The 24665-nt window shown below is 40.2% G+C and overlaps 2 long non-coding RNA genes across 2 annotated transcripts; both read left to right on the top strand.

Moving 5' to 3' along the window:
- The first annotated feature begins 203 nt into the window (after positions 1-203).
- Positions 204-3441, top strand: LOC137090738 (uncharacterized). Its single transcript, XR_010907957.1, has 4 exons — positions 204-579; positions 850-948; positions 1219-1265; positions 3303-3441. It is a non-coding gene; the product is annotated as an uncharacterized lncRNA (long non-coding RNA).
- A 174-nt stretch (positions 3442-3615) lies between these two features.
- On the top strand, positions 3616-8275 carry LOC137090737 (uncharacterized). The gene is made up of 3 exons (XR_010907956.1): positions 3616-3940; positions 7289-7384; positions 7688-8275. It is a non-coding gene; the product is annotated as an uncharacterized lncRNA (long non-coding RNA).
- The last annotated feature ends 16390 nt before the right edge of the window (positions 8276-24665 follow it).

Genomic DNA, 24665 nt, shown 5'->3' with positions numbered 1-24665 from the left:
ATTATTTCTAGTATTATTACTATTATTGTTATTATTATTATTATTATTATTATTATTATTATTATTATAAAATTAGACTGTATTAGGGAAAGCTTAGAAAGTTGGTCTAATGCAAACCTTATAGGCAAACCTACACTGTAAAACCTAACAGTGAAATTCACTAAATGAAATAAGTTAATTTTACTTAATGTTACCAAAAAAGTTAATTCAACTTAACAAATATGTGTGATGTTAACTCAAAAATGTATTATTGTAAGCAAACCTCAATCTAAATAAGTTACTAAAACTTTTTAACTCTAATGGTTTAAGTTACAGATATTTATTTAATCTAGTATTTTACATCTATGGCCAATTAAATAACTAAAAGCTGATAAAATAAATAAATAAACAATAGTATATACATTAATCTACCTCATATTAAGCCTACAGTCTTACATTAAGCTCTTTTAAAGTCATTACATTTAGTCATGTCAAAGTATCATCCCAGTGAGTTTCCGAGGTAACAAAAACCGCACCATTTTCCCTCCTTCAGTCCAGTCACAGCAGGACGGCTCGCGCTACAGTCAAGAAAAACAAAAGGTAAGCGTTTCAAACTTATTTATTCATATTTCGCTCATGTTTGAAAGTTTTCAGTGTTATTTTCGTACCTCTTTTATGTTTATCCGAAGATTAACCAGCTCAGTAATGTTGTGTGTAAAGTTAGCCAGCAAACAATCTAACATTAGGAGCAAATGCGCTATTGCACCAGTGTTATCAACGGTAATGTACACGTTTGGAGTTAATTATGCTGTTTTACACTGCAGTTTGTCAGCGGGGAATTAAAAAATATATGTTTGTGCTTTCTCACAGTCGGACAGATAAACGCTGGCTTTTGAGACAGTTGGCCATCTTTCCATGTCTCTCGTCTCGTGCCACAGTGACGTTAACTAACTTACGTTAAAGCAAAAGGTAACGTTAATGCAAACTCACGCATTCCTTATATTACAACCGTTTTAAATGTATTGTTAATCGAATTCGAGTTTCCTATATCATATGTGATGCTAGTTAATTTGACTAAAGCAGCTGAAGCTCCGGGGTGAACAAAGTGACTTGAGGAGCATTTTAGATCCTGTTTTGCTAACGTTAGATAAAATTTTAAACTGTTATTTGTTTCTCATGACGTTTTCTCATTTGAAACTCACACTAACACATTGTTGCCATGCTTTTAAATCTTTTCAGAGCAAAGACGAAGGTGCAATGGCAGCAACGTGGCTACAATTCTATGAGTAAGTAAGTTAGAATTAACATTGAACAAATCAATGGAATTTTGTAACGTTACTGTGCAAAATGCAAATGATAACGTTATGAACAGTTACATAATGTTCATACAAATATAAGTTTGTTCTTCAATTTTAATTTTTGAATGAATTGCTATTTTTGCAAACGTAATTATGACCATAAATGTCTTTTAGCACAACTTGTAAGTCTTCTGAAGCAATATGATTTTTTTAAAAGGCTTAAAGTCCAAAGTCCAGTCTGTCTATCATTCAAAGTCATGTTGTATTGCTTCAGGAGAATACTGGTCAAGTCTTGAAAGTTGTTGTTATAGTCGGCTTTCCTAATATAAACAGAAACATTTCGTGTGTTATATTTTCACTGGCAGTTATCCTGAAGTTGCCTTGGGTTTGTAAAGGTGTAAGGTAATTGGCAATGCTAGATTTGCAGTGGTTGAAAGAAGTCTTGTCATGAATCATAAAAAAAACTACGATCCTAGCAGGTCTGTTACTATTTAAAAGGAAGAGTCAGGAGATGTTTTCAAGACACAAGGTAGGACACATGTCAAAACTACATTACATTTATTTAGCAACATGTTAACCTTTCAGCTGCCACCAGCATAAATGCATGGTGTGGTTACAGTGACTGATAGTTGATCATTCAAGTTGTCTTAAATGTATAGTCCACTTGCCAATACAAATTCAGTCATGATTCATAAATTACCAACCCTCATATTGTTCCAAACACATAAGAATTTTATTAATCTGTCCATTGAAAATCTAGTCTTCAAAACGTTTAATTTAGGCTTTCATTAGCATATACATTGAGCACAGCAAAAGCTTATTTGACACATAATAAACCAATCTCAGCTCAAGCTTAAAGGAATCGTTCACCCTGATTTACTCCCCCCCTCAAGTCCTCCTTGGTGTAAATGACATTCTTCTTTCAGACGAATACAATCAGAGTTATATTAATACGTGTCCTGGCTCGTCCAAGCTTTATAATGGCAGTGAATGGCAGCCCAAAATTTGTAGCCCAAAAAAGTGCATCCATCCATTTTAAAAGTGCTCCACACGGCTCCGGGGGAATAATAAAGGCCTTCTGAATTAAATCGATGGGTTTGTGTAAGAAAAATATCCTCTCGTGATTCAAAACGCTTGTGCAACGCCCGACATCATCGTCACATCATTTATGTTTTTTACGCTGCGTCCGCCGTCAACGCCGTGGCTGTTATGCTTTTTTACGCTATATCCGACGTCATCGTTGCGCCGGAAACTAGTTATTTTCTTATTTTATAACGAGTTAAATATGGATATTTTTCTTATATAAACCCATTGATTCACTTCGGAAGTACTTTATTAACCCTCCAGAGTCATGTGGATTACTTTTATAATGAATAGATGCACTTTTTTGGCTTCAAATTTTGGACAGCCATTTACTGCCATTATAATGCTTGGATTAACCAGGACATTTATTAATACCGCTCTGATTATATTAATCTGAAAGAAGAACGTAATTTACACCAAGGATGTCTTGCCATTATCCATTTAAAATTTGTTAATCAAATCTGTCTTGTTTCACTTTGTCTACACCGGATGTGAGCAGCGCGACAGGACAAAAGAGCCCCTTATAGTCCGTTATGTTGTCTACACTGGATGCGGCGTGATGTGAGCGACAAATCTTTGACAGTAAACTGTTGCCTCTTTCTATTTATGACATACTGACATGAAAAACAAATGTTTTGCAATGTGTGCATTATCGCTTGAATTCCATTCAATTCAATTCGTCATTCAATTCAAGGTCTAGAACATTCGGCTGATACACCCCTGAAAATGTTTTTCCCCCAATTAAACCTTGCTGACAAACAACTTAACATCTTTACAAAATTGAACTACAGGGTTTTAAATAAGCACATGCCCAATTAAATCAACAATAATCCGTTCCTTATAACGTTTTTTTAATTTATGAAAATTGAAATATGGTGTCTGCCCTGACAAGGGTTATTTTTATATGTGGTGACATACAAACTTTTTTTCCAATGCATATAGAAAAAGGAGCTTGACCAGGTGCAGAAGCCAACAGTCACCATCCTTACTGTCGAGGAGGAAGAGGGAACGTTACCTTTAAACCCACTGGATGCTTTGATTGTCTTTAAAGATGAGGTGGTGATGTCTGCCAAGTCTTCGGTCAGTGCAATACACTTACACTGTATTCCCCAACAGTGTTCTAAACTCAATAAAATTGCAGAGTTGTACTCAAAGCTGCAATATTGTTCAGGCACCACAAAAGTTTTAAGTTCACTTAAGTAGTTTCCAGTTATTAATTATTTAGACAAGATTAGCTCTTAGTTTATGAGTAGAACTGACCCCCTAACTCATTTCGTTCAAGAGTGGATTGAAATTACGTCTGACGTAATAATGACGTGCAACTTCATTGGAGGTTCATATCAACATGGCAAATTCAAATAACCTAATAACCTATACAAACCAACATAAACAAATAAAAAAAATCGGACATTCCAATGAATGGTGAATGACCTAGTCTATGATCGATTGTGGCGGATGTAAATAAACTTTGACATTGTTTGCAAGGACTGCTGCGCGCACCCGGATGTAGGCAGCAACATCAAGAGATCCATCATCAACAACATCAGTCTGCATGCTAACCGTAACGCCTGTACACAAAGGTAAGGACACGCCTTAATGTACTTTGTTTATTTATTTGTTTGCCATCTTCCAGGCAGACCTCAGCTAAAGCGTAGGCTTGTGAGAGAGACCTTTTGCAGCTACCTGCATGTTTTAGCGAATTAACTAAAGTTAATTGTCTCAGCTGTCAGCCAGCCAGCCTTGTTGCACTACTTTAGTGGGATAACTGGACAGACAAACCGTATGGTTTTAGCACTACCAAAGATCCTTTATCCGTTACTGGTGATATCATATATAGGCTTTGGCCGCGCAGGTTAGTTTATAGACGGACACTGAAGGTATAGGATGAGTTTAGACTCAAAATGATTAATAAATGCACACAATTGTCCATGAACTTGATAAATGTTGCAGACGTATTTCACTATCCACAAACAAATGCCTTATAACTTGTGTGTGCAAAATACAATTTGTACAAATAGACACATAATTGTGAATACAAAACTTCGATTTTATATTAAGAAGTCAGAATTTGTGCATGCAGTGTGATTTGCATTTGTGGATCCGTTGACGGATAGGCTAGGCAAGATTAAATCAGGTTATGAACACTACATTCATCACAACAGTTTTCTCCCATAGAAAACCATTATAAAATGCGTGTTATGCAATAGCACGTTCAATAAAGTGTACGCCTACTTTTAATGTCACCGTTTTACTGCAGGAATAAACGTTTTTATGGGAGAAAACGCTTATGTTCATAACTTGATTTAATCTTGCCTATACAAAGTATGCGTTATTATAATACTTTTATTAATACCTTTTTAATGTTAGCCTACTTTTAAGCGTTTTCCTCGTCTTTATAACGAGTACACATAAAGCGTCTTATAGGCAGAATAACGTTCACAGTGCCGTTGTCTGTTTCGGCAGAATACTGTCATCTAGAGGCAGCAGGTGGGTGTGTGTGTGTGTGGATCGTGCAAGGCCAAACCGGCGAAATGAAAGTCTCAAAATCCAAATGAATCAAATAGGATCGACTCACAAACGAGTCAATGAATGCACGCGCGTCACCGGATCCGCGAATGCACACACACCGCTAGCGTAACTACACTGTCACTGCAGCTGCAGACGCCCGAAGCCTTTGTGCAGCGGCTCCCACAATGCTAGCCTAGAGCCTAAGCCTATACTATACCTCTGAGTACTAAATACTAAACTAAAGAAAGTTTATTATATTTTCTGGCTAGTTTACTTTATACTTTCTATAATCATAACCATACTTTCACCGAAACGGATTAATTAAAACAAGTTTAAATGGGTACATCTTCTAAAGATGTTTTTCATTCTTCGTTTTCTCTTTAATGACATACTCCAGTTTACTTTATTTTTTATAATCATAACCATTATTGTTTCACCCAAACTGAATAATTGAAACAAGTTTAAATGGGTAAATCTTCTACAGATATTTTTTATTCTTTGTTTTCTTTTTTGACACACTCGTTATTGTTAAAGTACACTACACGTGCTTCTGTGTGCATTTTAAGCACTTTTTGTGTGAAATCATATTTATTTTGTCCATTAAAAGTGTTATTTCACTTTAATTGAGCGTCAGCAGCGCAGCAAAATAGGCTCGCCGCCGAAACCCCCGCTTCACTGCTGCTCACGCGACGCTTGCGGTGTGAAACGGCCGTTCATTGCACGCACAAATTCTGACTTGCATTAATACAAAATCGAAGTTTTGTATTCACAATGGCCCTCATTTATCAATCTTGCGTAGAAACTGGTGTATATGTTGGCGTAAGATTATTCTTACACTCCTCTCACCGCCTGATTTATGAAACTGTGCGCACCTCTGCAATCCAGGTGTACGCAATACTTGGCCTTGATAAATGCGGCGGCTGAAAACGATCGTCATTAGAATAACACGCCCCTATATATTCAAGTCTCCGCCTCTCCCACGCCCTCATTTTACGCCATGGACACACAGAAGACGGCAAAGAAGCGAAACTTCTCCGACGTGGAGATCGGGCGCGCTCAATCATCTCACTAGTCCACTAGTCAGGGCACTGACTAGAACATAAGTCAATGGGCTGACTCCCTGATCAGTGCTCTGACTGAACTTGAGAGATGATTGAGACGCGCCCATCGAGACCATCACCAGGGAAGTGAAAAAAAACAAAAACGAAATTGTTTTATTTGAGAGTTTAAAGAGTGGGAATAAAGGCACAGACAAAAACAAAATATGGATCTAAAAAAACGAGTACTCTTAATAATGTGGAGGTTGAGAAGCACACTCCAGCAGTTTAAAGCTGTTTGGATGATAAATTACAATGCATTATTTTACAGCACGTTTTGAAAAAATTAGCAATTTCGTATCACGGCATGTATTGGGGTGTACAATAGTGATGATGATGTGATGTGGAGTACTACCATTCATTCACAATAATTTACATGACAATTTGTAAGATTATTATTATTATTATTATGATTATTATTCTTAATGACGCTTGTTATTCAGAAGAAGAATGTCGTTTTTATTGATTTTATTATTATTTAAAAGAAGAAGGTCATTTTTATTATTTTGTCAGTCTGAATTATTTTAGTCCCAGTCCGTGCGCAGCTGCCGGGCCAGGCGGGCCTGAAACGTCAGATAAAGCGCACAGGCTCGCGACTGGAGGAATACATATGCCTACAAATCAAACGCTTTGGTAAAGTCACACAAATTAAACATTGACGTTCATGTTACACAAAAATAAACACTGAATGTTGTTGTTGTGGTTTTTAACAGTGGGTCATATAGCATATCTTGTCAGTGCGTTTTGTGGTGTTATGACTTGTTAAAGTTAAAAGGCATTTGTTTGTGGATAGTAAAATAGTAATTTTTTTACGGATAGTAAAAGCTCTTCAACATTTATCAAGTTCATGAGTTATTGTGTGAGTGTAAAATCATCCCATACAAAGCAATGTTTCATAACTTACACGACTTTTGTCAAACACATGACATGCCAGGCACACAGGCAGCACGCTTTTAAACATTTTATTAGTAGACTACCTAGCTAGTTGCCATAGGCTACATGGTTCGCATTAGCTGCTAGATGTAATGAAAAGTAACACTGCAGTGATTGCATCTGTCTTATATTAACGTCCATTACTAGTGTCACAATGTAGCCAATGTGTAGCCTATATTATTATAAGTGTTTTGTATGCATTTATTTCCCAATGAAAATAGCCTAGCCTAATCTTATCCCTTTGTATCTCTCCACAGGGATACACAAAGTCTAGGGTTGAGTGAATATTTTACTGAAAAGAAATTACATAGTGCACCTTTAATATATGCATAGGATTAATATTCTACTGATTTGTCTTCCTATTACCCCACAATCCCTCTGTCTTTCTAGGAAGACGTCGATATCAACAGCAGACGGACAGTTACTCTGCGGGCCCTTCCCATCTTCCTGCGGGAAGATGCTGCTGGATTTTTTAAGACCTGGAATGTAAGTTTTTGATTCAACTGTGTGTCCTCTTTCACTCTCTTTTTTTTTCTTACTTTGTCTTCTCTGTATATCTCTTTCTATTTAACCCTCTCTGACCTTGCAACCAAAAGACAACAACCCCAACCATCTTCCTAGCCACCAGAATAGCAATTTAATCATACCACAGTAATTCACCAAGAATGTCATATTTGGAAATTTCACCTGAACTTTTCATTCACTGGTATTTCATATTATATTAAATACACATGTAGTGTTTTTCATTGACTACTCTACTCATTAACTAATTACTGTCATGTTCTTCAGGCAGATGAAATTGACCTGCCAGACATCTCGGATGCAGCTCTTGCTTATTCTCACTGTCTCAAGTGATACGGACTCCCTTGTGAAGTTTGGTCCTGCTATCAATTCTATAGTTCTTGAGGGAGATTTTGTTGTGCGTGATATAGCGGAGTTGACCGAGGCGTTCATTTTGCTGTTCGGCTTAATTTATGCACTTCACCTTGATTATCCAAAACAATTGTCATACACATTCAATTTCATTCTGAAAATTATAATGGGTTTGGATGACCTGAAGCGGTTACCTCCAAGACTGCTTAGCCTTAAAAATGAGTTGATGATGGATGAGTACTAAGTCTGTTTTCCAAATGTCATTGTTTGGACTGCCAGCATGTTTATAATCAAGCAAGAAATGGAATACCATTTCCCCCCGCTTTTTATTAATGTGTGTGTGCCTATTATTGTCGACCTATTATTTTTGGATTGGCCTATTATGTTGGCCTATTAATTTTGTTTTGTGAGTATTATTACCTTTGTTGTTATTTCTTTGATTTTCTGTATGAACCCCATTGCTAGGGAGGTTTTTCTGTTAAATAAAAAGAAAAGGAATCTGCAGTGAAATTGTCTTTTGAATAGTTTTTTATTTGAATTATACAACTTAAATATATTTGATTTTGAGGAAATTAATAAACATAAACAGTCAATAAAATGTGTTTTTAATAGACTTAAATTAACTTAAAAATATAAGAGGCTGAATTGACAATGTTTAGGTGTGAGGAACTGAATGAGTCATAACATAACCTCAATATATTATTAGGAGTGATAACTTTAAAAAAACAACTCTGTTTCCAGTGTCAATTTTGTTAGTTTTAACAATGGTTTCAAATTCATCAGGTTCATTGAACTTATCCAAACTTAAAGTACTGATTACTTAAATTTTTAGTTTGTCAAATTATTATGTTTCAGTTCATCAGCTTCCTCAAAAAAATGAGTGTGAATAATGTTTCTAGTTTAGAGTAGTAATTACTTAAAATATTTGTTTGTAGAAATTATTTGTTTTAATGTTGTTCATTTTCTCAAAGATTTGGAGTCTAAAGAGCTTGTCTGACTAATGTAGTAATTACTTAAAACATATATTTCTCACATTATTCTTTTTAATTTTATCCTTGTCCTTAAAGATTTTGAGCATTAAAAAAGTATAATTTTAAGTAGAAGTTGCTTAAAATATTCTTTAACATAGATAAATATTTTGAGGTAATCAGTTTCATCAAATATTTTGAGTTCATTTAACCTGTTGGGGAATACAGTGTAGAGTACATTAAAGATCATACAGTGCTTTTGCTTTTTGAGGAAACGTACCTTTTTACATAATTTTTTTTATTTTATATGTTTTGTTATTTAAATGTTATGACTTTTTTAAACATGTTTGTGCTGTTTTATTTGGTGAAAAAGTCTAATATTTTTTGTCTAGTTATATTTGTGAACATATGGCATACTGTATTTATGATGTAAATGTTATATTTCAATAAATTACTTAAAAATACCCTCCTGTTCTGTCTTCATTTTGTACCAATGTTAGCTTGTGCTTAGTCTTATGTAACTTAATCACTTTGAGTTTGATGAACGCAATCTGTTTCCTAAAACCATTTAAGTAACCATGTAGTTGTTAAGACTTAGTTAGATTTGTTACCTGAATTCAAACTGAATTAATAAAATTAACTTAAAATCTTTAAGTTCAGTTTACTCTTAATAATTGATCAACACAACACTAAAATATAAGTTTTAACACTTAAACAACACTAAAATATGAGTTAATTTAACTCAATGTATATGAGTTTTCAGTACTCATACTTAATGGTTTTAAAACTTAATTGGTTTGAAGCAATCGGTTTCCTCAAATGGTTTGAGTTACCGTAACTTGTTGGGTTTTACAGTGTAGAGGCCTTTTTGTCCTCCTTACAATGGAGCCACCAAGAAAGAGGAGAACTTCCTGTCACGAATCAGGACGAGATTCAGTTGCAGACACAAAACTTAATTTATTAACAACAGTACTTGCACACAACTGGGCAGATCAGTAGAACAAAAATTATCAAGGAGAACAGCAGGGGGCGCTGGTAGCTCGGTCCCGTGCGGTCTTCAGGAAGGCCGAAGAAGCAACCCGCGGCGTAGATCCAAGGGGGTAATCTAGCGCTCGGAAAGCGTTCCACCCCTAGGGGCTGCCATTGCTAACCAAGCCATCACCTGCTGTTAGCATCCCATTGACTCCCATTCATTTTTGAGTCACTTTGACAGTGAATAACTTTACATCAGAGGCGTTTAAAGACTCCATTTGTCCATTGTATATTTCTAAAGAAACACGACAATGTATAAAAGGCTCCATTACCTTGTATCTTACACTATCGCCCCGCAGAAGCTGTTTTTGTAAAAATAGGCTAACGATTGCGTCATAACCAACGCGACCCTGTCGCACAGTTGAGAAATTACCGTATAGACCTGAGGAGACGCTCGCAGGCAATCTTTTACTGTCTATGAGACAGTCGGGGGGACGTGGAGACATGTCCTGGAGACTAGTCTGATAAAGTCAAGGGGGAAGAATGGGTAGAAGCCCATAGTGAGCCAAAAGCAACGGGAGAAAATATTTAAACAACGTGATTCAGCTTTCACTTTCCACATCTACTAGAAGACTCACAGCTGTCAGACAGGAGGCTCACGTCACATCTACGTCGTCGAGCTCAGTCTGAGCCTGCGCAGTTCGCTCAGCCATCAGGAAGTGAGTGCCCCTAGGTCAGAGCTGCCAACTCTCACGCATTGGCCGTGAGACACACGCATTTGATTGGTTTCACACGCTCACACGCCACACCCCTTATTTCTCACGCTGAAGTGTCAACCCTGTCGGTCAAATGCCTGAAAGATAAGTTTATCTATAGATCTACCTGATGAGCAACTCTTAATCAGAGCCGGTCGCCTAGGGCCCCGCCTTATCTTGGGAGGCCCCGTCGAGAGCGCATTATTGCAGCGCGAAAGTACATTAATGTAGTGCGCGAGCGCGAATCTCTCTGCTCGCGCGTGGAATATAATGCGCGAGCGCAAATTTCTCTCTTCTCGCGCGCGGAATGTAATGTGCTGAGAGCGAATCTCCCTGCTCGTACGCGAGAACTCTGCATGCGCTCTCAGATACGCTGCACTTGGAAGATTTTTCTCTGGGCTCACTCAGAGAATATGCCTGCACTTAAAACGTGTCCAGTGCAATCGCGAATCTCTGTGTGTGTTGGAGAGAGATGCACGCAAAAAGAACTATACCAAACTAAGCTACTGATTTTAGTTGGTCTGAATCATGGGCGGCCAACTAAAATGGTCTAAATCAATTCCATTTGTTGCCTTCAGTAAATTAAATAGCTCAGTTTTTTCTGCCTGTATTGGGCATAAGATTAGTAGCCTAATGAATGTGTGCATATTGTGAATTAATTTAATAAACGTAGTCACCTTTCCCAGTAGCCTTCAATAAATTAACGTGTCTGCAAAAATGATTCATAAAACATAAATCCAGATTTACTTTCTTCACTGACGAAAATTGTCCTTGACATGGTTTTTAAGCTATTGTTATCAAATTTTTTTGGTCTTCAGAACATATTAAAATGCACATATGTAGATCATAGAAATCAAAATTTTCTCGGGGTGCATGCCCCCGAACCCCCCTAACTACCTCACATTTGGAATCTCAGTGATTATAAAACTGTGCCTTTATTATGATTAAGGGATGTAGGTCCTATACAGAATAAGGCCTTAATATTTGATTTATAAGTAGCAAAAACAGCCAATATCCTAATATAGAATTGGACCCTAAACTAAAGTTTTACCATTTTTGTCATACCCTCACTGGATCCGTCATTACTAAGTTACGCCACTGTCTCTATAGTGCTTTAAAATTGTGTGTGTCTATAGGATGTATACAAACCGCCATATAGATGCAAAAAACAAACAAACAATAGTACCCCATTTAAATGCAGATGCATATATAGAGAGAGCTATTATTATTATTTATTTGTTTATTTATTTTTTGCAATTTTTGCTTTGTACGGCAACATTTTGGTTGGCACCACCAAATCTCACTCTAAGTTTTTTTGAAAAGTTGGCAGCTCTGCCCTAGGTTGACTTCATTATTTCGCCGTAGACGTCAATGGGGTCGCTGTGTCCATTTCTTTTACTGTCTATGCGTAGATCGGAGCACCCGGGAGGGCGGGGCGAAGCGTCCGGCAGCGAGAGAGACAGCTGGTGGGCGAGGAGCGCGGGCCTGACGCGAGGCGGCCCAGAGCCGAGGGCGGCAGACAAACGGGCAGGAACAGCGCGCGAGCAGTCTGGGGCGGCAGGAGAGGAGAGAGAAAACTAAAAGCAACTCAAACAGGCACTGGAGCCTCAAAACGGGACACAACACGAGAATTTCCAAGACAGGACAGGAGAAAGGCTGGCCGAATCGCAAGGTAAACAAACACAGACAATCTGGCACAAGACAGCAAACACGAGAGGATTAAATAGGGGAAGTCAGATTGATCACAGGTGAGAGCGGTGCGTGATAGTGCTGATGGAATAACAAGGGGGTGGGGAAAACACCACACTGACGGCAGTGCACATGGTGAACTGTCAACACAAAACAACGAGACATGACAACATGAGACAGATCAGGTCGCAGACATGACACTTCTCCTGTCTGGGAGCATTTTGAATTGGTTGCACATAACAAGGTTTGTATAAATGTATATAATTGATTTTCATAATATCACATAATCCTCACCATATGGCTGTATAATCACAATGGCCCTCATTTATCAAAAGTGCGTACACCAAATTTCCAGCGTACACCTTGCGTACACCCAAACCCACGATGACTTTGAGATTTATCAATATGGACGTTGGCGTACGGCACGCTCAAATCCTACGCCAGCTCAGGAGGTGGTGTACGCACGTTTGAGTTAGTGGGAAAATGCGCAGAAAAACAATTCCTAACACCACAAAACGCACTGACAAGATATGCTATATTATGACCCACTGTTAAAAACCACAACAACAACATTCAGTGTTTATTTTTGTGCAACATGAACGTCAATGTTTAATTTGTGTGACTTTACCAAAGCGTTTGATTTGTAGGCATATGTATTCCTCCAGTCGCGAGCCTGTGCGCTTTATCTGACGTTTCAGGCCCGGCAGCTGTGCACTGACTGGGACTAAAATAATTCAGACTGACAAAATAATAAAAATGACCTTCTTCTTTTAAATGATAATAAAATCAATAAAAACGACATTCTTCTTCTAAATAACAAGCGTCATTAAGAATAATAATAAGAATAAGAATAAGAATAAGAATAATAATAATAATAATAAGAAGAAGACAAATCTTACAAATTGTCATGTAATTATTAATGTGAATGACTGGTACTCCACATCACATCATCATCACTGTCGTACACCCCAATACATGTGCCGTGATACGAAATTAAATGCTAATTGTTTCAAAACGTGCTGTAAAATAATGCATTGTGATGGTAATGTATCATCCAAACAGCTATTTAAACTGCTGGGGTGCGCTTCTCAACCCCCACACTATTAACAGTACTCGTAATTTGGGTCCATATTTTGTTTTTGTGGGTGCCTTTATTCCCACTCTTTATACTCTTAAATAAAACAATTTCGTTTTTTTTCCACTTCCCTGGTGATGGTCTCGATGGCCCGCGTCTCAATTATCTCAATAGTTCAGAAGTCAGGGCACTGATCAGGGAGTCAGCCCATTGACTTATGTCCTAATCAGTGCCCTGACTAGTGGACTAGTGAGATGATTGAGACGCGCGCCCGATCTCCACGTCGGAGAAGTTTCGCTTCTTTGCCGTCTTCCGTGTGTCCATGGCGTAAAATGAGGGCGTGCGGGAGGCGGAGACTTGAATATATAGGGGCGTGTTATTCTAATGACGATCGTTTTCAGCCGCGGGATTTATCAAGGGCAAGTATTGCGTACACCTGGATTGCAGAGGTGCGCACAGTTTCATAAATCAGGCGGTGAGAGGAATGTAAGCATAATCTTACGCAAACATATACACCAGTTTCTATGCAAGATTGATAAATGAGGGCCAATGTGTATTATCTGCATGTTGAAGGTGAAATGTTTGCTGTGCCGCAAAGAGCTGACTTACAGCAACAACACCTCCTCCATGCTAAGGCATTATCATGCAATGCATGAGGATGTGCAACCTGCTGCAAACACACCAGGCATTAGTCAAAGTAATATTTAATCTTTATTTCATTATTTAAATCATGTGTTAGGCTCCTACAATACACCAGCATTGTACTGTGTTGAAGTACTACGTAAGATTACAACGTGGGGGAGAGGACGCTGGCGTTGTCTGTTCGCCGCTTCTCCACCCACAACAAATCATGTTAATGTACTATTAGATTTACATTTTATTTTATGTCCTTATGTTTGTGACTAGTCTAACAGTCAGAGCTACAATTGGGACTGTTGCTGATTGCTGGCAGCCACTGAGAGGTCGTTGTTCGTCGTTTCGCCGTTTTCAACCGCTTCTCTAATGTTTACGTTTGAATTGCTGCGGTTGGTTTCTGGTTTGGAGGACATTTGATGTTTCTCGCCGCGGGTGCTCACTGGTGGTCTCCCTTGGGCTTAAGCTGCATGGTGGCTGAAGTTTGCACCGGGCTAGCGTCATCCGGGCTCTCGTCGTCGGCGTCCGGCATGATGTTGGGAAGTTCTGCTGTTCCGTCCTGCATTGCGACCGTGGAGCGGCTTGGACATCTGCGCCGGCCCCGGTGTGTCCACAGAAGTGCCCGGAGGAATGTTCTGCCTCCTGCATGGTGCTGCAGCGATCCCCGTCGTTTGAATCATCATGAAGAAGACCCATCATCTGGTCTTCAGCTGTCGTGCCTCGGCGATGTCATCGGGACACTGCCGCTGGGAGAAATCTGAAACATGGAGTGGACCACAGTGTGCTGCGGAGCTAACAGAGACTTCCACCATCAGCTGTTTTCTGTCCACCATCAGCTCTGTTTCTGTCCACCATCAGCTCTGTTTCTGTTCACCATCAGCTCTGTTTCTGTTCACCATCAGCTCTGTTTCTGTTCTGTTTTCTGTGTTGGTTGATTGTTTGTAGTATTCTATATTTTTACTTGTTATTCATTTTTTGTTATTCCCCCCCCCCCCCCCCCCCTTGTTGCACTTTGAGATTCTTCGGAATGAAAAGTGCATTATAAATAAAATCTATTATTATTATTATTATTATTAAGTGTTGATGAGGCTTTGGTCAACATGGTCATCAAAGACGAATAAGAGTGAATGTTTGCACGTTTCTTCATACCGTTCTTATTTAGTCTAGTTATTCCCTTAGATCACTTTTAATCATTTAATTGCTTTATTATTATTGCTGTTGTTGTTCTTTGGTTAGGCTATCATTATGCAGTAGATCTGACAACTGTTATGAGCATGTGAGTGACCGTGCATCATGCATGCATGCTGCATGTCAGTGAGCACAGTCCATTTTAAATTCTAATTGCAGCATCTGAAATAGGTCTAACCCATTTGATCAGATGAGCCAGTTCGATTCGTTACTATAGCAATACCCGCGCAAATCAATTGTAGCCTATATAGGGCCTCTCACGTCAACTTCGCACAGGGCCTCGAACCCCCCTTGTGACGGCCCTGGGTGTAGCCATCTTTTCAGAAGTGAGGAGGACAGAAATGTGGTAATACCATTTTTTTGGGACCGATATAATTTATCGCATTTCTTGCTTTTAATTTGGTAAGATATCAAATACAGTGCTGAAAAATAACCACTAATATCTATAATATTATTCTCCTATTTGTTTATGCCAATTTTATGATTGGTTTATATACTACATACACTTGTGCATTGCATCGCCATAGATTTTATGCAATGTAAAAAAAAATAATAATAATCTGATGTAAACCAGCGGTTCTCTATGTGAATATATAGTAAAATGCAATTTATTCCTGTGATCAAAGCTGAATTTATCATCATTACTCCAGTCTTCAATGTCACATGACCCTTCACTAATCATTCTCATACGAGGATTTGATGATCAACAAACATTTATGATTATTATCAGTTGTGCTGCTCATGGTGATGCTTAAATTTTGTGGAAACCATCTGAACATTTGTGGTAAAATTAAAAAAGAGAGAAATTAATACTTTTATTGATCAGATAATAATCATAAATGTTTCTTGATTATAAAATCATCATGAGAGTGATTAGTAAAGGATCATGTGACACTGAAGATTGGAATAATGATAAATTCAGCTTTGATCACAGGAATAAATTACTATATATTCACATAGGAAAAAAGCTGTTTTAATTTGTAATAATATTTCACAATATTACTGTTTTAACTATTTTTGATTAAATAAATGCAGCCTTAGTGAGCAGAAGATACTAAACATAAAAAAAGCTGCATTATTTAGGCCTATATGATAGGCTACTTTATTGTCAATGAATAGGCTACATCGAGATGGTTGGAACTGGTTTGATCTGAACTCTGCAGAACATGTTCCTCCTCTGCAAAGTTGGGTGTCTGTATGCAGATTGTATAGGTCCATCAGTCAGTAAATGGAAAATGGTATCTACAAAAAACTTTATTCTATTCTGCACATGCAAACAAAACAAAACATGCTATATTTTTGAACCTTTGAAGATGTCTTTATCACATTTTTGTCTTTATATCCTGCTTAAACCTCACTAACTGAACAAATGTTACTGCAGGAATTGGAGAAAAATGAATAATACTGTTTTATGACAACTCTTAGTAGCTTCAAGCACACTGGCTTGAAGCTTCTGTGATGATATGCATTTAGGGCACTGCATTGAGTTCTGCATTGGTTAACCCTTGTGTGGTGTTCATATTTTTGTTACTCAGCCAGTGTTCGTGCTGGACCCGCTGCATTTTTGGGTTTTTAATTCAACAAAATCAAAAATGTTATGTTAAAATACTCAACAGATGTTTACTTCATCCCATTTACAAGCAATATAAACAGCATATATGGTTAACATTTTCTCTTTACCTTTGTTAGATCACATATAAGAATTGCAACCTCGTGTGGAAACGGCAGGGGTAGAAACAAAACTCACTCTTGTAGCTACTCTCTCACACTCTCTCACACACAATCTCTCACACACACTCTCATGCGCACACATACACACACACACACACACACACACAACCATAACACACACACGCACGCAGGATGGACTTGGGTAGACTCAGGAGGGAACGATGGAGAACACGGAACACACACACACGCTGGACACTGGAGATCGCAGGAGACTAGGAGGCAGACTTGGAGACAGGGAATACACTTCGAGGGAGTCCTTAAGGTAAGGGTTGCAGGTGTGCGTGATCAGTATTCAGGTGAGAGGGATCGTGGGGTGTCTTTGACGTGGGAGCCTGGCGTGTCTGTAGCATTACTTCCCCCCCCCCCCTCCACGGCCCGCTCTTGAGGGCCGAGGACCCCGACGCCTTGGTGGTCGACCTCGGCCTCGAGGTGCTGGTCTGTCTGGATGAGAGGCATGGAAAGTGTCAAGCAGAGTAGGGTCAAGGATGTCATTGCAAGGTACCCACGAGCGTTCTTCAGGGCCGTACCCTTCCCAGTCCACTAAGTACTCAAGGATACCACCATGACGTCGGGAATCCAAGATGTCCTTCACCGCGTAGGTGGCTCCTTCCTCTACGATGAGTGTGAGGGGGGTCTTCTCGGCAACGCCAGGCTCAGTGGAGGGAGAAACAGAGGGATAGTGAGGCTTCAGGAGTGAGACGTGGAATGTGGGGTGGATGCGGAACTCGGTGGAAGTTGGAGCTGGTACGTGACGGGGTTGATCTGCTTCACTATCTTGTAGGGACCAATGAATCTGGGACTGAGCTTCTTGCAGGGCAGACGTAAGCGGATGTCTCAAGTGGACAGCCAGACCTTCTGTCCCGGCTGGAAGGTGGGAGTGGTAGCTCGGCGAAGGTCAGCTGTCATCTTACGTCTGCGGAGAGCTCGTTGAAGATGGTGATGTGCGGAGTCCCAGACCCTCTCGCTCTCCCGGAACCAGTAATTGACCGCCGGGATGTCCGATGGTTCCCCCGACCATGGGAACAAGGGGGGCTGGTATCCCAGCTAGGGATGGGTATCGTTAAGGTTTTAACGGTATTACTACTCTTACCGATACTGCTTATCGGTCCGGTACTTTAACGGTATTCTTATCGGTACTTTTTGAGATTTTATATATATATATATATATATATATATATATATATATATATATATAATATACACACACACACACACACACACACACGATTAACAAAAATACACAGCCTACACATGCAGTGCTTTCATTTCAGGAAGAATTCTACTAATCAAATGTAAAATAACACTGTTCATCATAAATAGCCAAATGAATGCTTATTAAAGCTGAAGTTATTCATGCAAGAGCTGTGAGTGATTTTCTCTTTGCATTTGGTTGTTTAATTCGCAGTAATTCGTCAGCATGTTTATTTACACTCCTGCCTCTTTAAGACAGATGTGCAGATCTTTAGGCGACTGATAATAGGCAGATGGACTATATTTTCTCCTGACTATATCCATAATAACTACGTCCATTTTAGACACAAACTGTGTTGTGTTTAAGAGACTCTCCAAGCCGGTCATTTTGACATAGATGTTTGTGTACATTTGATCGTTTAGACGCGAATGTGAAACCGAAAGTGTAATTTGTTCGTCTCGTTGCGGCTGTTTCAGAGCGCGCGCGTCGACTTGGGAACAATCTCTTGCGCACATTTTTGTGCATTTAATCGCTCTTTTTATTATTAAACGCGTCCCACAATTTACCAACAGTGGCTAGACTGTATTTTACAACAATCACTGATCGTGCTGATTCTGTCATTACCTTTGAGTTTGGAGAAATGACAGCGTAGGCTACTGCTGCAAAGGGAATTAAGTTGGGCTAGACATAAATATTATTATTATAATCTTTGGAAGACAAAATCTAAAATAAAAGCAGACTATCACAGATCTAAAGGGCAACCAGGCTACGTTTGAATGTTTGGTTCTGTCCTCGGCTGTCGTTTGCGGAGCACTCTCTCTCTCTCTCTCTCTCTCTCTCTCTCTCTCTCTCTCTCTCTCTCTCTCTCTCGTCACGTGTATTTTCAAAAGTACCGACAGCAGAACCGATAACGTCCGAGCTTATCGATACAACGGTCTTTCAAAATTCAGCCCCGAGGCCCGTTTAATACCGGTTTTCGGTACCCATCCCTAATCCCAGCACGCACTGGAAGGGCGTGAGTCCGGTGGTGGGTTGTCGCAGGGAGTTCTGGGCGTACTCTGCCCATCCTAGGAACTGGTTCCAGGAGTTCTGGTCAAGGGGGTAATCTAGCGCTCGGAAAGCGTACCACCCCTAGGGGCTGCCATTGCTAACCAAGCCATCACCTGCTGTTAGCATCCCATTGATTTTTGAGTCACTTTGACAGTGAATAACTTTACATCTGAGACGTTTAAAGACTCCATTTGTCCATTGTTTATTTCTAAAGAAACATGACAATGCATAAAAGGCTCCGTTACCTTGTATCTTACACTATCGCCCCGCAGAAGCTGTTTTTGTAAAAATAGGCTAACGATTGCGTCATAACCAACGCAACTCTGTCGCACAGTTGAGAAATTACCATATAGACCTGAGGAGACGCTCGCAGGCAATCTTTTACTGTCTATGAGGCAGTCGGGGGGACGTGGAGACATAAAGTCTGATAAAGTCAAGGGGGAAGAATGGGGAGAAGCCCATAGTAGGCCAAAAGCAACGGGAGAAAATATTTAAACAATGTGATTCAGCTTTCACTTTCCACAACTACTAGAAGACCTACAGCTGTCAGACAGGAGGCTCACGTCACATCTACGTCGTCAAGCTCAGTCTGAGCCTGCGCAGTTCGCTCAGCCATCAGGAAGTGAGTGCCCCTAGGTTGACTTCATTATTTCGCCGTTGACGTCAATGGGATCGCTCAGTCCATTTCTTTTACTGTCTATGGTTCTGGTGGCTATGACAGAAGGTACGGAGGAATCTTCCGATCTCCTGGATCTTCCTTTCCGTCTGCCCGTTCGTCTGCGGATGGTATCCAGATGAGAGACTTATGTTCACACCTAGGAGTGACAGGAAGGTTTTCCTTACCCGGGAAATGAATTGTGGTCCTCGGTCGGACATGATATCCTCTGGGATTCCATAGTATCTGAAATACTTGCTTCCCGGGTAAGGAAAACCTTTCTGTCACTCCTAGGTGTGAACATAAGTCTCTCATCTGGATACCATCCGCAGACGAACCGGAGATGATGCTGTAATTTTTAATGAAGCGGCGGTAGAAATTTGCAAAGCCCAGGAAACGTTGCAGTTCTTTGATTGTGGAAGGGAGTGACCAGAACTTGATGGCGTCCACCTTCCCCTCGTCCATCCGGATGCCACTGCAGCCGATGTTATAGCCAAGGAACTGCACTGAGGGCTGGTGAAAGGAACACTTCTCGGCTTTCAGGAAGAGCTGGAATTCCACAGGCGTTACAGGACCTCCGCAACGTGGTGGCGATGTTCGGCCAGGCTCCGAGAGTAGATCAGGATGTCATCTATATATACCAGGACCGACTTGTGGAGAAACTACCGGAGCACCTCATGAATGAAATCCTGGAACACGGTTGGCGAGTCCATAGGGCATGACGAGGTACTCGTAGTGGCCAGTAGGGGTCACAAAAGCTGTCTTCCACTCGTCCCCCTCACATATCCGGATGAGGTTGTAGGCGCTGCGGAGGTCCCACTTGGTGAACACAGTGGTACCACGGAGATGTTCCAGCGCTGTTGAAGGGAGGGGATAACGGAACTTGACTGTGATTTTGTTGAGTGCTCTGTAGTCGATGCAGGGCCGCAAGCCTTCGTCCTTTTTGACCACAAAGAAGAAACTTGATGCAGCAGGGGACGTCGATGGCCGGATATAGCCCTGGTCGAGTGCCTCCCGGATGTAGTCTTCCATGGCCTTCTCCTCCGGCAGGGATAGGGGATAGATCTTCCCCTTGGGCACTGGCTCAACCGGAAGCAGATCTATGGCGCAGTCCCATGGCTGATGGGGAGGCAGCTTGGAAGCCCGGTGAGGGCAGAACACGTCGCTAAAGGGGGTGTAGCAGGAGGGAATCTTGACTGAACGCTGATCGATGGGGCTCTCGATGGAAGTAGCACAGACGGGAATCTTCCAAGAAGAAGACATGGGAGGAACAGGCAGTGCAGACAGACAGCTGGAGAAGCATTGATCGCCCCACTTTAGGACCTCACCAGACTTCCAGGAGATGACGGGGTTATGCTGCTCCAGCCATGGGCACCCTAGGATCACGTCAGCGGTGGAATCCTCCAGAACCAGTAGATGTATCTCTTCCACGTGGAGAATGCCGGTTTGGAGCTGTAGGGGCCCGGCGAGGAGATCGACCTTTCGCCGACTGAGGGGGATCCGATCCATCTCCTCCGTTCCGCTGGGGTCAACCTCGCATTTTCGAGTTGCATGGGTTCGTTGACTGGTTCTGGAGGGCTGACGGATGCTGGTCGGCAGAGGGACGGCAGGCTCAGGAACTGGTCCTGGTGTTCTTCTAGACACGTCTGCATACGAGTGGCGAAGCGGATGGAGAGTTGGATGAAGCATTCAAGCCCGATGGTATCCTCGTATGCAGCGAGATGCAACCGCACGCGTGGATCCAAACCTTGGCGATAGGTGGTGAGAAGCGCCTGTTCGCCGCGTGATCAGTATTCAGGTGAGAGTGATCGTGGGGTGCCTGTGACGTGGGAGCCTGGCGTGTCTGTGACAATCATGCTACTAGCACCATATTAGTTCCTTATAGTAATGGCTAAATCCACTTAAATGGATATGGTTCACCCAAAATCAAAATTCTTCCATAATTTCCTTTCCCTCCAAACACGCATGACTTTCTTTCTTCTGCTGAATGCATGAACGCATGCACGCACACGCACACAAATAATTACAATTTTAGGGTGAAATATACCTTTAACATGTAATTTATCTAAGGGAGGACATTGTTGCATATTGTCTGTATGTGTACACTTGTAATTAATTACTGTAAAGTATTACATTTAGCAAATTATTACATCACAAGTAATATAAGAGTGTAATTTTTATACAAATTTAATTGATTAAACAATATAAATGTTTGTAAAAATGTTACTTTACTCAAACTCAACATTGGCTTAACTCAACATAGGAAGCCATTGATAAAAATAGACTTATATATATATATATATATATATATATATATATATATATATATATATATATATATATATATATATATATGTATATATATATATATATATATATATATATATATATATATATATATATATATATATATATATATATATATATATACAGTCTTGTTCAAAATAATAGCAGTACAATGTGACTAACCAGAATAATCAAGGTTTTTTGTATATTTTTTATTGCTACATGGCAAACAAGTTACCAGTAGGTTCAGTAGATTGTCAGAAAACAAACAAGACCCAGCATTCATGATATGCACGCTCTTAAGGCTGTGCAATTGGGCAATTAGTTGAAAGGGGTGTGTTCAAAAAAATAGCAGTGTCTACCTTTGACTGTACAAACTAAAAACTATTTTGTACAAACATTTTTTTTTTCTGGGATTTAGCAATCCTGTGAATCACTAAACTAATATTTAGTTGTATGACCACAGTTTTTTAAAACTGCTTGACATCTGTGTGGCATGGAGTCAACCAACTTGTGGCACCTCTCAGCTGTTATTCCATTCCATGATTCTTTAACAACATTCCACAATTCATTCACATTTCTTGGCTTTGCTTCAGAAACAGCATTTTTGATATCACCCCACAAGTTCTCAATTGGATTAAGGTCTGGAGACTGGGCTGGCCACTCCATAACATTAATTTTGTTGGTTTGGAACCAAGACTTTGCCCGTTTACTAGTGTGTTTTGGGTCATTGTCTTGTTGAAACAACCGTTTCAAGGGCATGTCCTCTTCAGCATAGGGCAACATGACCTCTTCAAGTATTTTAACATATGCAAACTGATCCATGATCCCTGGTATGCGATAAATAGGCCCAACACCATAGTAGGAGAAACATGCCCATATCATGATGCTTGCACCTCCATGCTTCACTGTCTTCACTGTGTACTGTGGCTTGAATTCAGAGTTTGGGGGTAGTCTCACAAACTGCCTGTGGCCCTTGGACCCAAAAAGAACAATTTTACTCTCATCAGTCCGCAAAATGTTCCTCCATTTCTCTTTAGGCCAGTTGATGTGTTCTTTGGCAAATTGTAACCTCTTCTGCACATGCCTTTTTTTTAACAGAGGGACTTTGCGGGGATTCTTGAAAATAGATTAGCTTCCCACAGACGTCTTCTAACTGTCACAGTACTTACAGGTAACTCCAGACTGTCTTTGATCATCCTGGAGGTGATCATTGGCTGAGCCTTTGCCATTCTGGTTATTCTTCTATCCATTTTGATGGTTGTCTTCCGTTTTCTTCCACGTCTCTCTGGTTTTGCTCTCCATTTTAAGGCATTGGAGATCATTTTAGCTGAACAGCCTATCATTTTTTGCACCTCTTTATAGGTTTTCCCCTCTTATCAACTTTTTAATCAAAGTACGCTGTTCTTCTGAACAATGTCTTGAACGACCCATTTTCCTCAGCTTTCAAATGCATGTTCAACAAGTGTTGGCTTCATCCTTAAATAGGGGCCACCTGATTCACACCTGTTTCTTCACAAAATTTATGACCTCAGTGATTGAATGCCACACTGCTATTTTTTTGAACACACCCCTTTCAACTAATTCAACTAATTGCCCAATTGCACAGCCTTAAGAGCGTGCATATCATGAATGCTGGGTCTCATTTGTCAGTCCCTGACAAAAGTATTGTCGCTTATCTATTTTGTAGAAATACCTGATATTAACCTGACTTTTAATTAATCAATTGGTGTTACAAATAGCTCATATAAAAAGCTAAAACCCTCCCAAATGATGTTTAATGCACTGAAATAAATAATGTTCACAGAAAAAAATATTTATCATTTAATCAAGACAGAAAGCCCAAATTTTGGCAAGACAAAAGTTTTGTCGCCTATACAGAAATTGAAAAAATTTACTGCAAATACAAAAATATGCCAGCAAATTAAGTTGTGGTGCTGTGAGATCCAAATTTAATATCTTGTATGACTTCCATGAGCTTGAAGGACTGCATCCATGCAGTTTGGCAAGGATTCATACAATTTATTGATGAAGTCATCAGGAATAGCTAAGAAAGCAGTCTTGCATGCCTCCCAGAGTTCCTCAATATTCTTTGGTTTCGTCTTCCATGCGTCCTCTTTCATCCTACCCCACATATGCTCAATGATGTTCATGTCTGGTGACTGGCCTGGCCAATCCTGGAGCATTTTGATCTTCTTCGCCTTGAGGAACTTTGATGTGGAGATGGAAGTATGCGATGGAGCACCGTCCTGCTGCAGAATTTGATCTCTTTTATGGTTGGGAATATAAGAGGTAGCTAAGATTTCTTGGTATTTTAGACTATTGATGTTGCCTTCCACCCTGCCCATCTCTCGCACACCCCCATACTGGATGTAACCCCAGACCATGATTTTTCCGCCACCAAACTTCACTGTTTTCTGGGTGAATCTCGGATCCATTCTGGCTCCAGTAGGTCTCCTGCAATATTTGCAGTGACTGTGGTGTAATTCAACAGAAGATTCATCTGAAAAATCCACCTTCTGCCACTTTTCCAGCGTCCATCCTTTTAGCAGGCTGTGGGCCTTGGCAAATGCCACACGGTTTTTCAATTGTCTTTTGTTTAGTGCTGGCTTCTGGGCACTGATTCGACCATGGAGGCCATTTTGAGACAGAATCCGACAAACTGTTCAGGTTGACACAGGGACTTCAGGTGACCAGGTC

The sequence above is a fragment of the Pseudorasbora parva genome, chromosome 10, assembly GCF_024679245.1.
Source record: "Pseudorasbora parva isolate DD20220531a chromosome 10, ASM2467924v1, whole genome shotgun sequence".
Taxonomy (NCBI): domain Eukaryota; kingdom Metazoa; phylum Chordata; class Actinopteri; order Cypriniformes; family Gobionidae; genus Pseudorasbora; species Pseudorasbora parva.
This window is presented reverse-complemented; position numbering and strand designations above follow the sequence as displayed.